Source organism: Epinephelus fuscoguttatus, linkage group LG12 (genome assembly GCF_011397635.1).
Source record: "Epinephelus fuscoguttatus linkage group LG12, E.fuscoguttatus.final_Chr_v1".
NCBI classification, from domain to species: domain Eukaryota; kingdom Metazoa; phylum Chordata; class Actinopteri; order Perciformes; family Serranidae; genus Epinephelus; species Epinephelus fuscoguttatus.
The window spans coordinates 23,937,166-23,950,104 of NC_064763.1; the positions used below are offsets into that span (position 1 = coordinate 23,937,166).

Here is a 12,939-nt window from a genome sequence, read left to right on the forward strand (position 1 = left end):
TTAGCCAAATCTCCATGTCCTTCTTGGTTAAATAAAAGTTTAAAAAAATCCCTTAGCCGTTTTTGCTGTATATGATAATGTATGAAGTCAATACATTAAAAAATTATAAATTGGTCTAACTCATTCTTATATGTTACATTAAGTGTGTTACAGAGTGTGAAGAACTCACAGAGGAGATGATGGAGGTGATGCCTGAGGAGACTGTGGAGTCAGACTGCATCCAAGATGAAGTCTTGACATATATATCTGGCTGGTTGATCAGAGAAATTAAGGTGGACCCACTACTCTCCTCCTGCTGCAGATGTGAGGAACTGCTGGTCCACGTCAACCACACCGACCACAGCTATGCTGCAACCCTTGGCGACTCAAATATTTTCCTAAAGAGGAAAAGATACACACATGACGCTAGCATAATTGAACCATCCAAAGTCTTACAAGACACAATCATGAAGATAGAGGCCAAGTTAACAGAGTCCCTGAAAGTGCACTGGACAGAAGGCAATCTCCGCAAGGCTCTGAGGCAGGAGGTGGAAAACACAAATGCTTACTCTGTTCTCACCGAAGCACACCCAGAGCATGCATTCGCTCTGCAAGAAAAAATAATGGAAAAATACATCATGTGCAGGATAGGAGCAGGGTTAAGGCAGGGCAACCAAAAAATTCAAGAGGAACAGATGAGAGCCAGAAGAAAATTGAAATGCTTCACAAGCTAAATGTGAAGTGTGATACATTAATTAATGTATCAATTATTTTATGGATTCATTGATTGTATCAATATTTTCCATTCTTTCTAAAGCTACTACACTATTTACATCATGTATTCCTGATCTTGTGACCTACACTGACTACATAAAACAGAGCTTTACTGCATGATTGTCAACCATAACATACTTAGCTGTTTGTTTCCATGTAGCAGCAATGTTAAAACAACAAGTCTACGTTCTATTCATTTCTGCCATACTCCTTGCACAATTTTGTTGATTGAAAACAAAAAGAACAAAATGATAAGAAATTTAATTGTTCTAATATAGATATGTGGATCTTAGAAATATAGTGTGGACAGACTCCCATTTTATTCCCATTAGTGTGGACGTGTTCCAGGTTGTGCATCAGATATTTTGTTTGTTTGTTTGTCGTTTGCTTTTCCATGCAATAAAACAACGTTACTAAAAGCTACACCGAATGTGTGCTTCCGGTTTTTTCCAATACATTGTTCGGACTTGCGTTATTTTTGTCTTACACGTTATCTTGTTCAAAACCAAACGTTAACATCTAACAGGGCCATCTTGTTATATATACAGTATCTTTGATCTCGCTTCATCTGTGTCAACTACCTCTGAAGGCCGCGTTTAGAGACGCCTGGGAAATTACATTTCTCTACACCACCACCAACCGACGGTTAGCCAACTTCAATTACGAAACGCCAGAAAGAGCGTTAATGTTTCAGGAAATTTATTTTGGTGATTTCATGTTTGTAATGTGTGAATAACGAAAATCATTCATTGTTTCCGCCCGGTTTCGAACCGGGGACCTTTCGCGTGTTAGGCGAACGTGATAACCACTACACTACGGAAACTGCGTGACAATGGTGCGTTCAGGGACAGACAGTAGACTGGGCTCAGCAACTTTTACTGTCAGGGGAGCCATTTTTGGCCAAAAAATGTAAAAAAAAAAATTAAATAAATAAAAAAAAAGATGGAATCGCAAGACGTTTGTTCCTTATAGTGACGACAACACAGCCTGTTTAATCTACTTTAACCAACATTCTTAATAGATCTAAATGAGAATTCATTAGTATGTTTTACAACAAAGTAGCTCCTCTGAAATGAGCTGTTGATAATTATTTGGTACTTAAATTTTGTAGCATTAGTGGTGAAAACATACAAATCATTCAATAGGTAATTATCCAATGCTTGCCAAAAGCTACCTAGAAAAAATAGTAACAAAAAAAAAAAAAAAAGATCAAACTGACAATATACATGTGATATTCAATTATAACAAAATATAATACAAAGAAAATAATATAATCATACAAATAGTTACACTTGTTTCACTCCATGCAGTAGTTTATCAGGGAGTGTGTGTTTTTCATATCTCTTTGAGGAGTTTTTCCTTATCCGCTGCGAGTGTCCACAGGACAGAGGGATGTCATATGCTGTAAAGCCCTGTGAGGCAAATTGTGATTTGTGGTATTGGGCTTATAAATAAAATTGATTGATTGATTGATTTGTCAAGTCCCCCCAGGAGGAGTCACTGAGCCAGGCCACAGTGGAGAAGATTGTGAAAGACATTCTGGAGAAACAGCAACATCAGCAGGAGCAGCAGGAGCAGCAGCTGGATAACATTCATACAGTTCAGTAAATTTAAAAATACTAATGCAAAAGAGTCTGATTGATTGTCTACCTGCAGATTAAAATCACCTAAAATAATAACTCCGTTGTGGTTAGTGTGGATGATTGACAGCATTTCTGAAAAGTCTGAGATGAAAGAGGAGCATCGTTTGGGAGGCCTGTAAACACACAGTATAGGAGGACTGTTAAAAACAAAGGAGTGAGATTGAAAAGAAGTGCATTCATCAAATGTAATCTGTGGTTGATGAGGTTGATGAAGTATCTCCTCATTACATTTTAGAGATCACAACTCTTCACGAGGTTCAGCAATTCTGCAGCATGGTGCCAACCGCCAGCAGCACACGTAAACTCCCCATGACGGCCGCATTTAGAGACGCATCGGAAATTACAGTTCTTCCACATCATCACCATTGGACGGTTGGCCAAGTTGAATCACGAACAAACGTCAGAAAAACCCTTTACGTTTTATGAGGACTAGGTTGGTGATTTGATGTGTTGTGACATATGAGTAATGAAAATCATTTATTGTTTCCGCCCGGTTTCGAACCGGGGACCTTTCGCGTGTGAGGCGAACGTGATAACCACTACACTACGGAAACTCATATTGCTGCATTCAGGGACAAACAGGAAAATGGGATCAGCAACATTTATGATCATAAGAGCCAAATGTTAAAAAACTCTATTGAACCGCAATACATGTGTGTTCCTCATAGTAACGACAACACAGCCCATTTAATCTACATTTCTATCTACATTATTTTGCTGAAGCAGGGAACTGCTGTGCTGCCTTCAAGGTCCTGCACCCTGGGGCTCAGGAGCACCTCTTGTGGGACTGCAGGAGGATCTCAGAGACTACCGTGGTAGAGGCGACGTCAAGTTCGACTTGTGTCACTGCGTGTGGTGGTTTGAACAGTGGGCTGCTATATTTCAGGTAGGTCTCACATTTCACCAGTGAATTTCACGTGCCACTTTTTTAAGGAATATCATCAAACATGAGTGGGGTTCAACATTTCAAGTACCTCATTAGTGCTTCTCAGTTGTTTTGAGCTGTTTTAATAAGTTAATTTGCTTTAGTAGTGTTATTTTATGTTCTCTCTCTCCCAGTGACAGCTTACCGGCTCTGAACTGTAGCTGGGAACATGTTCACTTGTTAACAATTAGCTCGCCTCATTGTTAGCAAGAAAATAGCTTGTAGTTTCTGCTTCCGGCATCACGTGATTTTTCTTCATCTCTCCTCGTTAGTATAGTGGACAGTATCTCCGCCTGTCACGCGGAAGACCGGGGTTCGATTCCCCGACGGGGAGATCTTTACGTTTTCTTCACTATAGATGTTAATCACGCATGATTTTACTGAAAAAGCAATTCCAGTGCTGTCTTTATGTTAGCTTTACCACCCTTACACATCTTCTTTCACCTGCATGGGTGTACATAAATAAGGGGTGACTGTGCAAACAAGTTAGTAAGTAAGTAAAATTTATTTGTATAGCACTTCTCACCGAGGACTCACAAAGTGCTTCACAGGATTAAAATACAAACAAGAATACATACATACAAACATACAGGTCACATGCAGAGACAAAAATGAAACAGTTGGGTGCAAGTTTGTGCTGGAAAAACACCACAAATCAACAGGGACATGTTTCATTTCATTTATTTTGGACACACGGTAGTGCCAAATTCAAAAACACACAGAATCCTCTTGCTGGGGACAGAGGGAGCATTTTGACCTTTGGCATCTTTGATAAACTTTTCATTATAAAATTCAGGTACATTTCAAACACTTACGTATTACACTGAGTGAACACTGAACACACACTTTCACAATGGTCAACAGCGGTCTCATTTATAAAACAATGCTTAGGATCCATACTAAAAATGTGCGTATGGACAAAAGCCAAAAGTGGCTACAATCAGGCCCTCACCTCACCATCAGCATCATCAATTTCCTGTCTCCAAATTGAATTAAATAAATAAATGCGGAAATAAATAATTAAATACATGAATAAAAGAATAAATAAATATATTTACATTTATTTATTTATTTCCACATTTATTCATTTATGTATTTATTTATTCACTTATTTTTTTATTTCAACATTTCTGCATTTATTTATTTATATCTACATTTATTTTTTCATTTATTTCTGTATTTCCACATTTATTTATTTATACATTTCTGTGTCTGTATGGTAATAAGGTGGGCGGTCCTAACATCAGTCTAAAGCCTGACTGGCTATTTGGGCTAACCAGACAGAAGTAAACGATCCCTCAGATAGCATTGAGAAGAAGAAGCTACTAGCTAGTTCATGGAGTTCATGCAGTGGCATCGAGCGGGAGACCATTGGCAGACCTGCTGCGGGATGTTGCTGAACAGCTTGAAAACACTAAGTTTCTACTACTTTTATTTGGAGGGTCGATGGAGCAGATATTTAGCTGAATGAAAAACTGATGTATCATCTACTGTATTAGTTCGGGATACCCCAATCACGTCTTTTTTGCGCTAATATGACGGAGTGAAGTTGGTTTCATATTCAACATTCGCTCGTTTTTACGATGTCTTGTATCAAAAACTTTGGTGATTTTCTCTCCTGCTAATCCCACCAAGCAGCACATCAGAGAGCACTGTAAATGTATCCACATCCTGAGAGGCTGCCTGAGCGACCCTGAGGTGATGGAGGAATCCTCTACAGGTATGGTGGCACCTTACAGCTCAATTACACCAAGGGCGCAGGAGCTGCTGTACCATTTGGATTCCCGTGAAAGCTACCTCTCAGCAGGAGGGCTTCCACTGTCAAACAAGAAGTATGTCTTGGACTTAATCATTGTTTCGGCAAAGCTTCTGCATCACAGTATTTGTCAGCAGACGCAGATCTAAATCTTCTGACTAGGGGAACATGACTGTGTCCTCTGGATACCTAACCCCAGGAGCGTGTAGCTGCTCCCGGCATCGGATGCTGCCCAGATCTTTATCCCATACTTCCCTGGCTTCTGTGGGATATACTGCTTGAATCCACAGCGCCCTCTAAAGGGGACCAGGCGCTCATCTACCGTGACATCAGCTCCTGGGTTGTATAGGAGCCGAAGGCTATACACCCAGTTTTCCCACACATCTCTAATGGCGGCAAGTTTGTCGTTTCTATGGCGAGCTTCTCTAGTGCCCCGATCATCAAAGCGAATCACTCTGCATGTCCTGTAAAATGTCTTCAGTGGCAATGTAGCACGGAAGATTGCTCTCCCAAAGTGAGCACTCCACAGACTAGCAGCAGCTTCTTTGCATGATCTGAAGACGCCACCAAGTATCAGCACACCGAGGAAAGCCTGCAGATCTGTTCTGCCCATCTCACTCCAGCTTCTCCCATACACACGTCTCCCCTCCCTATTTGTCTCCTCCAGCACAATCTTTTCAATGTGCTCTGTCACAAACAGCTCAAAAACAGACTTTATGTCAGTAACACGTGAGATAGCATACCATGTTGGACCAGGGGGGCATCTCTCTCTCTCTATGCTCCGAGCATATGACGTCTGTCAGTTGGAGGGGTGGAAGTCCACACCATTTTTCCGTCTTTCGACGGAAAAAGAAAAAGATTCGTCTCAGCAGGTCTCTCCTCCTCAGTGCCTATTTCTTCCTCTTCATCTGTTGACATGTAATCCTCCCCACGCTCTGTAATGTCTTCCTCCTCTGAGACAAGCTGACATCCTCTGCTGTCACTGCATCACTGTGACATCTTCTCAGTCTGTCAGTAAACACAGAACATGGACTTCAAGTCAGCAACAACTTCACTGAAATATAGTAGAATCACCTCATTTCATGTTTGCCTTGGATCGTATTAAACCTAACAAACTAACAGTTTGCCACTGAATGTCAATTAATATGTAAATTAACAATTTTGAGCAACTCTTCATTGCTGAAGTTGTTGAAAAGCAAAAGGTCTTCAGTTCCAGCTTCTTGAATGTGAGGACTTGTTGTTTCTCTGATTTTATATCATTTTAAGTTATATATTTGTCTTTTAGATGTTTGGTGTGACTACACAAGTCATTTGAAGATGTGACTTTGGACAAGCATGATGGATATTTTCCATAGTTTTTATATTATTATCTAGATTATTTTCTCGACTAACAACACTTTCTTTGATACCTTACTTTTGTGTTATACATTTTCTTTTGCTACAAAACCTGTTTTTAATCTCAGGTTGAAGAAGTCAATAAAGTACGTATTCATTAAGTTTTCGGAGACCGCAACTCTTAACGAGGTTCTGCATCGCTGCAACATGGCGCCAACGATCAGTGGAGTTCTGCATAGATATATATATACGTGTATATGTATATACAGTACAGGCCAAAAGTTTGGACACACCTTCTCATTCAATGCGTTTTCTTTATTTTCATGACTATTTACATTGTAGATTCTCACTGAAGGCATCAAAACTATGAATGAACACATGTGGAGTTATGTACTTAACAAAAAAAGGTGAAATAACTGAAAACATGTTTTATATTCTAGTTTCTTCAAAATAGCCACCCTTTGCTCTGATTACTGCTTTGCACACTCTTGGCATTCTCTCCATGAGCTTGAGTGAGTTGGACGATCATTTATTTTTCAACAGGACAATGACCCCAAACACACCTCCAGGCTGTGTAAGGGCTATTTGACCAAGAAGGAGAGTGATGGAGTGCTGCGGCAGATGACCTGGCCTCCACAGTCACCGGACCTGAACCCAATGGAGATGGTTTGGGGTGAGCTGGACCGCAGAGTGAAGGCAAAGGGGCCAACAAGTGCTAAACACCTCTGGGAACTCCTTCAAGACTGTTGGAAAACCATTTCAGGTGACTACCTCTTGAAGCTCATGGAGAGAATGCCAAGAGTGTGCAAAGCAGTAATCAGAGCAAAGGGTGGCTATTTTGAAGAAACTAGAATATAAAACATGTTTTCAGTTATTTCACCTTTTTTTGTTAAGTACATAACTCCACATGTGTTCATTCATAGTTTTGATGCCTTCAGTGAGAATCTACAATGTAAATAGTCATGAAAATAAAGAAAACGCATTGAATGAGAAGGTGTGTCCAAACTTTTGGCCTGTACTGTATATCCATGGGAGTTCTGTCAACTACCTCTGAAGGCCGCGTTAAGTGACTATTCCAGTGATGTCCTCTTTGTAACGTGTGAATAATGAAAACTAATACTTGTTTCCGCCCGGTTTCGAACCGGGGACCTTTCGCGTGTTAGGCGAACGTGATAACCACTACACTACGGAAACGCTGTGACAATGTGGCATTCAGGGACAAACAGTAAACTGGGGTCAGCAACCTTGACTGCCACGGGAACCATTTCTGGCCAAAAAATGTTGGAAAAACTGTATGGAACCGCAAGACATATCTGTATGTGATATTCAATTATAACAAAATATAATACAAAGAAAATAATATAAAAATACAAATAGGTTACACTTGTTTCACTGCATGCGGTGGTTTATCAGGGAGTGTGTGTAACACACCTGCTTTTTTTCATATATCTATTTGTCAAATCCACAGGGAGCCACTGGAGAAGGGCTAAAGAGCCTACCCCTGATCTAAACAGAGCTCAGACATAAAGCGAAATGTGTCACCTTCATGAACATTCTTTACACTGTTCTTTTATAAACATGGATCTTAATCTTGAAAAAAGTGCTGTTATCTTTACACATGTACATACAGTGATCAGCCTAAACAACAGGCCATAAAACTGAAAAGCGTCGCTTAACAGCTCAAACAGCTGTGCAGAAATGTTTTTCTACAGACGAACTTTTCATTATCAAAATTAAGGCACATTTCAAACACTTATGTATAACACTGAGCAAACACTGAGCAAGCTCTTTCCCAATGGTCAACAGGTCACAACAGGCCATAAAACTGGAAAGCATTGTATAACGTTCAAAATACAAAATTAGTTTGTTAGTTAGTAGCAGTGTGTTGAAAGCAGAGTTTTGCAAGCTGCCAATTACTTTACACTGGAGCCACTAAATCGAATTTATTGCAAAAAGTACAGACTTGTTTACAGGTCACACACAAACCAAAACCACTCAAAGGACAGTGCACTAGTCTTGAAAAAAGTACTGTTAACTTTACACATGTACATACAGTGGTCAGCGTAAACATCAAAAACACTGGCAACTGAAATGAGTAACACTGATAATATATCATTTAAGTGAAAGAATTTAACATGCAACACACTGAACATACCAGAGATACCGCTAGTCTATCGATTTCTGATTCCTGCATCATATGATCTTTGCGTTTGGCAGAGTTTAACCACAAGCAACCAAACAGCCACTGTGCCTGTTGTGACCTTGACCCCTGCCACTTAGTTTCAACCCTCCACCTGTGCCTCCCCCCAGGTGGAGTCACTGAGCCAGCCCACAGTGGAGAAGATTGTGAAAGACAGAGAGATCACAAGTCTTCACAAGGTTCTGCAGCGCTGCAGCATGGTGCCAAACACCAGCAGCGCACATAAACTACCCATGAAGGCAGCATTTAGAGACGCATCAGAAGTAACAGTTCTCAAAATCACCACTATTGGGCAGTTAGTCAACTTGAATGACGAAACGTCAGAAAACGCCTTTATGTTTAATAAAGTTGGTTGGTGATGTGATGTGTTGTGACGTATGAGTGACGAAAATAAGCCACTGTTTCCGCCCGGTTTCGAACCGGGGACCTTTCGCGTGTGAGGCGAACGTGATAACCACTACACTACGGAAACTCCGTATTCATGCTGCATTCAGGGACAAACAGTAAATTGGGGAAGCAACGTTTACTATCATAAGAGCCATTTTTGGCCCAAAAAATGCAAGAAACTGTGTGGAACCGCAATCCATATTTGTTCCTCATAGTGATGGCAACACAGCCTATTTAATCTACATTTCTACCAACATTATTCTGCAAATATCAGGAAAAGGTGCCAGGTCGTAGTCATATGACGCACATAGTTGATCAGATGTTAAAACTGTTAAAAAAAACTTAAAGAGAGCAACTCATGCTCACAAATATTGACCACAATGTTCCCCTTTAATGCTTTAGGGACTGCTTTGCTGCCTTCAAGGTCTTGTACACTGGGGCTCAGGAGCACCTCTTGTGTGACTGCAGGAGGATCTCAGAGTCTACCATGAAAATGGAAGCACAAACAAATCATTGCGTTTAAATTGTTGTTCAGTGTAAATGTTTCATTTCATTTTCATGTTTCAAATTCTGACCCTACCATCTGAAAGTTGCAGCAGAAATCCAGACTCATCAGACCAGGCGACGTTTTTCCAATCTTCTATTGTCCAGTTTTGGTGAGCCTGTGTGAACTGTAGCCTCAGTTTCCTGTTGTTAGCTGACAGGAGTGGCACCTGGTGTGGTCTTCTGCTGCTGTAGCCCATCTGCTTCAAGGTTGGACGTGTTGTTGGTTCAGAGATGGTCTTCTGCAGACCTTGGTTGTAACAAGTGGTTATTTGAGTTACTGTTGTCTTTCTATCATCTTGAACCAGTCTGGCCATTCTCCTCTGACCTCTGGCATCAACACTGGATATCTTCTCTTTGTCAGACCATCCTCTGTAAACCCTAGAGATGGTTGTTGTGGTGACAATCCCAGTAGATCAGCAGATTCTGAAATATTCTGACCAACCTGTTTGGTACCAACAACCATGCCCCGTTCAAAGTCACTTAAATCACCTTTCTTCCCCATTCTGATGCTCGGTTTGACCTTAAGCAGCTCGTCTTCACCTTGTCTACATGCCTAAATACATTGGGTTGCTGCCACAGGATTGGCTAATTACCTATTTGCGTTAATGGGCAGTTGAACAGGTGTACCTAATAAAGTGGTCGGTGAGTGTAGACACATACAGAAAACACTACCATACAGCCATAAAATGCTTGTTATTTTAGGCGTAATTATTTCAGTCAGTTGTAAGCAAGAGGAAAAGCAAATACACAATGAACTATAATATGATGATGATTTTTACTTTTAAGCTTCTAAGAGGTGAAAATAATGGATCACTGCACCACAAGCTCAAACGAGTTGGTGATGTAACAGTACACATCATCACCACAGACTGGTTAGCCAAATTGGATCACGAAACTTTAGAAAACGTGTGTATGTTTTATTAAGTGTTTGTCTGTCTGGGGACGAGATATATATGTTGTTGTTTTTTCAGAACAACCATGTGTGAAATAGAAGCATTGTGAAGATAACCTCTAAAACTACTCCCCGTCGGGGAATCGAACCCCGGTCTTCCGCGTGACAGGCGGAGATACTGTCCACTATACTAACGAGGAAAGATACAGAAGATCACGTGATGCCGGAAGCAGAAACTACTTGCTAGCTACTAGTTGCTAGCTAACAATGAGGCGAGCTAGTCGTTAACAAGTGAACATGTTCCCAGCTACGGTTCAGAGCCGGGAAGCTGTCACTGGGAGAGAGAGAACATAAAACAACACTACTGAAGCAAATTAAGTCATTAAACAGCTCATAAACAACTGAGAAGCACGAATTAAGTACTTGAAATGTTGAACCCCACTAACGTTTGATTCCTTAAAAAAGTGGCACGTGAAATTCACTGGTGAAATGTGAGACATACCTGAAATATAGCAGCCCACTGTTCAAACCACCACACGCAGTGACACAAGTCGAACTTGATGGTCATGTCTTTGTTGACCTTGTTTCTTGAGGCACTGTTGTTAGCCAGGTTTCCAGAGGTCGCCTCTGCCACGGTCGTCTCTGACAGGGTACAGGACCTTGAAGGCAGCACAGCAGTCCCTAAAACATGAAAGGTGAACACCACCTACATTAAAAATTCCAATGTTATTTCCATGGTGTAGGGAAGTTTGATCAGTATTTATGAGCTTGAAGGCAGCACAGCAGTCCCCTTCCTGAAATTTACAGAAATTCAGCAGAATAATGTAGATAGAAATGTAGATTAAATAGGCTGTGTTGTCGTCACTATGAGGAACACACATGTATTGCAGTTTTTCAACATTTGGCTCTGATGATAGTAATCGTTGCTGATCCCATTTTCCTGTTTGTCCCTGAATGCAATAATATGAGTTTCCGTAGTGTAGTGGTTATCACGTTCGCCTCACAAGGTCCGTGGGCCAGCCGCGGATAGGTGTAGAGGACTTTTCAGCGGCCAGAAGCCCTTCACAGAGAGATGCGGTTCGAATCCCACTGCACCCAAACAAAACTCCCCATATTTGGCTTAAAATATTTTGCTACATTGTGTCTGCATAACACAAAACAACTGCATTTAACCTCTTAAAATGTTTAAAGTGAAAATTACGAACAGATTTTGAGCAAATTATAGGGATTTTCTTATTAACATTATTATTGATATTATTGTTTGTATGCAGTGTGTATTGAGACACATTTTTATAGTTTAAAAACATGCTGAATACAAACATAATCCAAGCATGCTTTAAACAGCGTATAGTTTCATACCTTTACATCCACCTACCTCATGTACATAAAGCAACATATTACATTAGTTATTCTTTTTTATTCAGCAGCCTTTGCTGTCTGCTCTGATACACTGCTGTCCAGGGGGAGGAGAGAGGACTGACTGCTTGGACACACGTTTTTATCTGTATGTCTATTCTGTGTACAGACATTGACACCTATAAAAAAATGAGTCAAATTCCTAATATGTGCACGTACATGTATGTGGCCAGTAAAACCCATGCCGACACAATTATTTTTTAAGATTATGATAACAGGACCTTATGATTTAAAGGGTTAGACAATAATGCTATTTCATCATGCTGCTATTGGTAAAACGTGAACTGAACTAATAAATAGCAGTAACAATAGTGATACTAATACTAACACAAAGTGCTTCACATCAAGGCACAGAATCAAGAAACACCCTTTGAATAATTATGCAAATAAGATGCTAAATCATGCTACAGTTTTACTTCTATTAAGGTAAAATAGTAAATTTATATTACAAATATTTGTACAGCTGAGCACATGAATATAAATATATATTTTCTATCACTTACTACCTCTAATAAGACAGTCAGAGTGATGCTTTCAAGATATTTTATTAACAATAAACACATAATAATAAAAAATACTTATTGAAAACTTAAGATATAAAGATATAAAACACATTAACAGTGAAAGAAATATACAACATATATATATATACTGTACAAAGTTTCTCCAAAAACCTATTTACAAAATTAGTGCTGGAACACTTATCAGTCAATATTCACTTGTTATAATAATAACAATAATAGTAATGATGATGATGATAAGAATAATAATATAATGATGATAATAATAACAATAATAATATAATAGTAATGATAATAATATAATGATAATATAATAATAATAATAATAATAATAATAATGGCGATGATAATAATAATAATTATATTATAATAGTAATAATAATAATATAATGATGGTGATGATAATAATAATAATTATAATAATAATAATAATAATGATGATAATAACAATAATAATAACAATAATAATAATAATAATAGGGAAAACCCTATTGTATGTGCGTGTGAGGGTATTTTTGGAGTTTACAGTGTAAAGTGACTATGGGTTCACAGTCACTTCCTCTTC

The 12,939-nt window shown here is 39.3% G+C and overlaps 1 long non-coding RNA gene and 6 other non-coding genes across 7 annotated transcripts; 1 reads left to right on the forward strand and 6 right to left on the reverse strand.

Moving 5' to 3' along the window:
• Window positions 1-1,503: 1,503 nt before the first annotated feature.
• Window positions 1,504-1,576, reverse strand: trnav-aac (transfer RNA valine (anticodon AAC)). The gene has a single exon. It is a non-coding gene; the product is annotated as a tRNA-Val (tRNA).
• Window positions 1,577-2,877: 1,301 nt separating this feature from the next.
• Window positions 2,878-2,950, reverse strand: trnav-cac (transfer RNA valine (anticodon CAC)). Its single transcript has one exon. It is a non-coding gene; the product is annotated as a tRNA-Val (tRNA).
• A 633-nt stretch (window positions 2,951-3,583) lies between these two features.
• On the forward strand, window positions 3,584-3,655 carry trnad-guc (transfer RNA aspartic acid (anticodon GUC)). Its single transcript has one exon. It is a non-coding gene; the product is annotated as a tRNA-Asp (tRNA).
• Window positions 3,656-7,533: 3,878 nt separating this feature from the next.
• Window positions 7,534-7,606, reverse strand: trnav-aac (transfer RNA valine (anticodon AAC)). Its single transcript has one exon. It is a non-coding gene; the product is annotated as a tRNA-Val (tRNA).
• Window positions 7,607-9,011: 1,405 nt separating this feature from the next.
• Window positions 9,012-9,084, reverse strand: trnav-cac (transfer RNA valine (anticodon CAC)). The gene has a single exon. It is a non-coding gene; the product is annotated as a tRNA-Val (tRNA).
• A 43-nt stretch (window positions 9,085-9,127) lies between these two features.
• Window positions 9,128-11,077, reverse strand: LOC125898477 (uncharacterized). The gene is made up of 3 exons (XR_007450632.1): window positions 10,940-11,077; window positions 9,580-10,130; window positions 9,128-9,481 (listed from the first exon to the last, which is right to left on the reverse strand). It is a non-coding gene; the product is annotated as an uncharacterized LOC125898477 (long non-coding RNA).
• Window positions 10,566-10,637, reverse strand: trnad-guc (transfer RNA aspartic acid (anticodon GUC)). The gene has a single exon. It is a non-coding gene; the product is annotated as a tRNA-Asp (tRNA).
• Window positions 11,078-12,939: the final 1,862 nt, after the last annotated feature.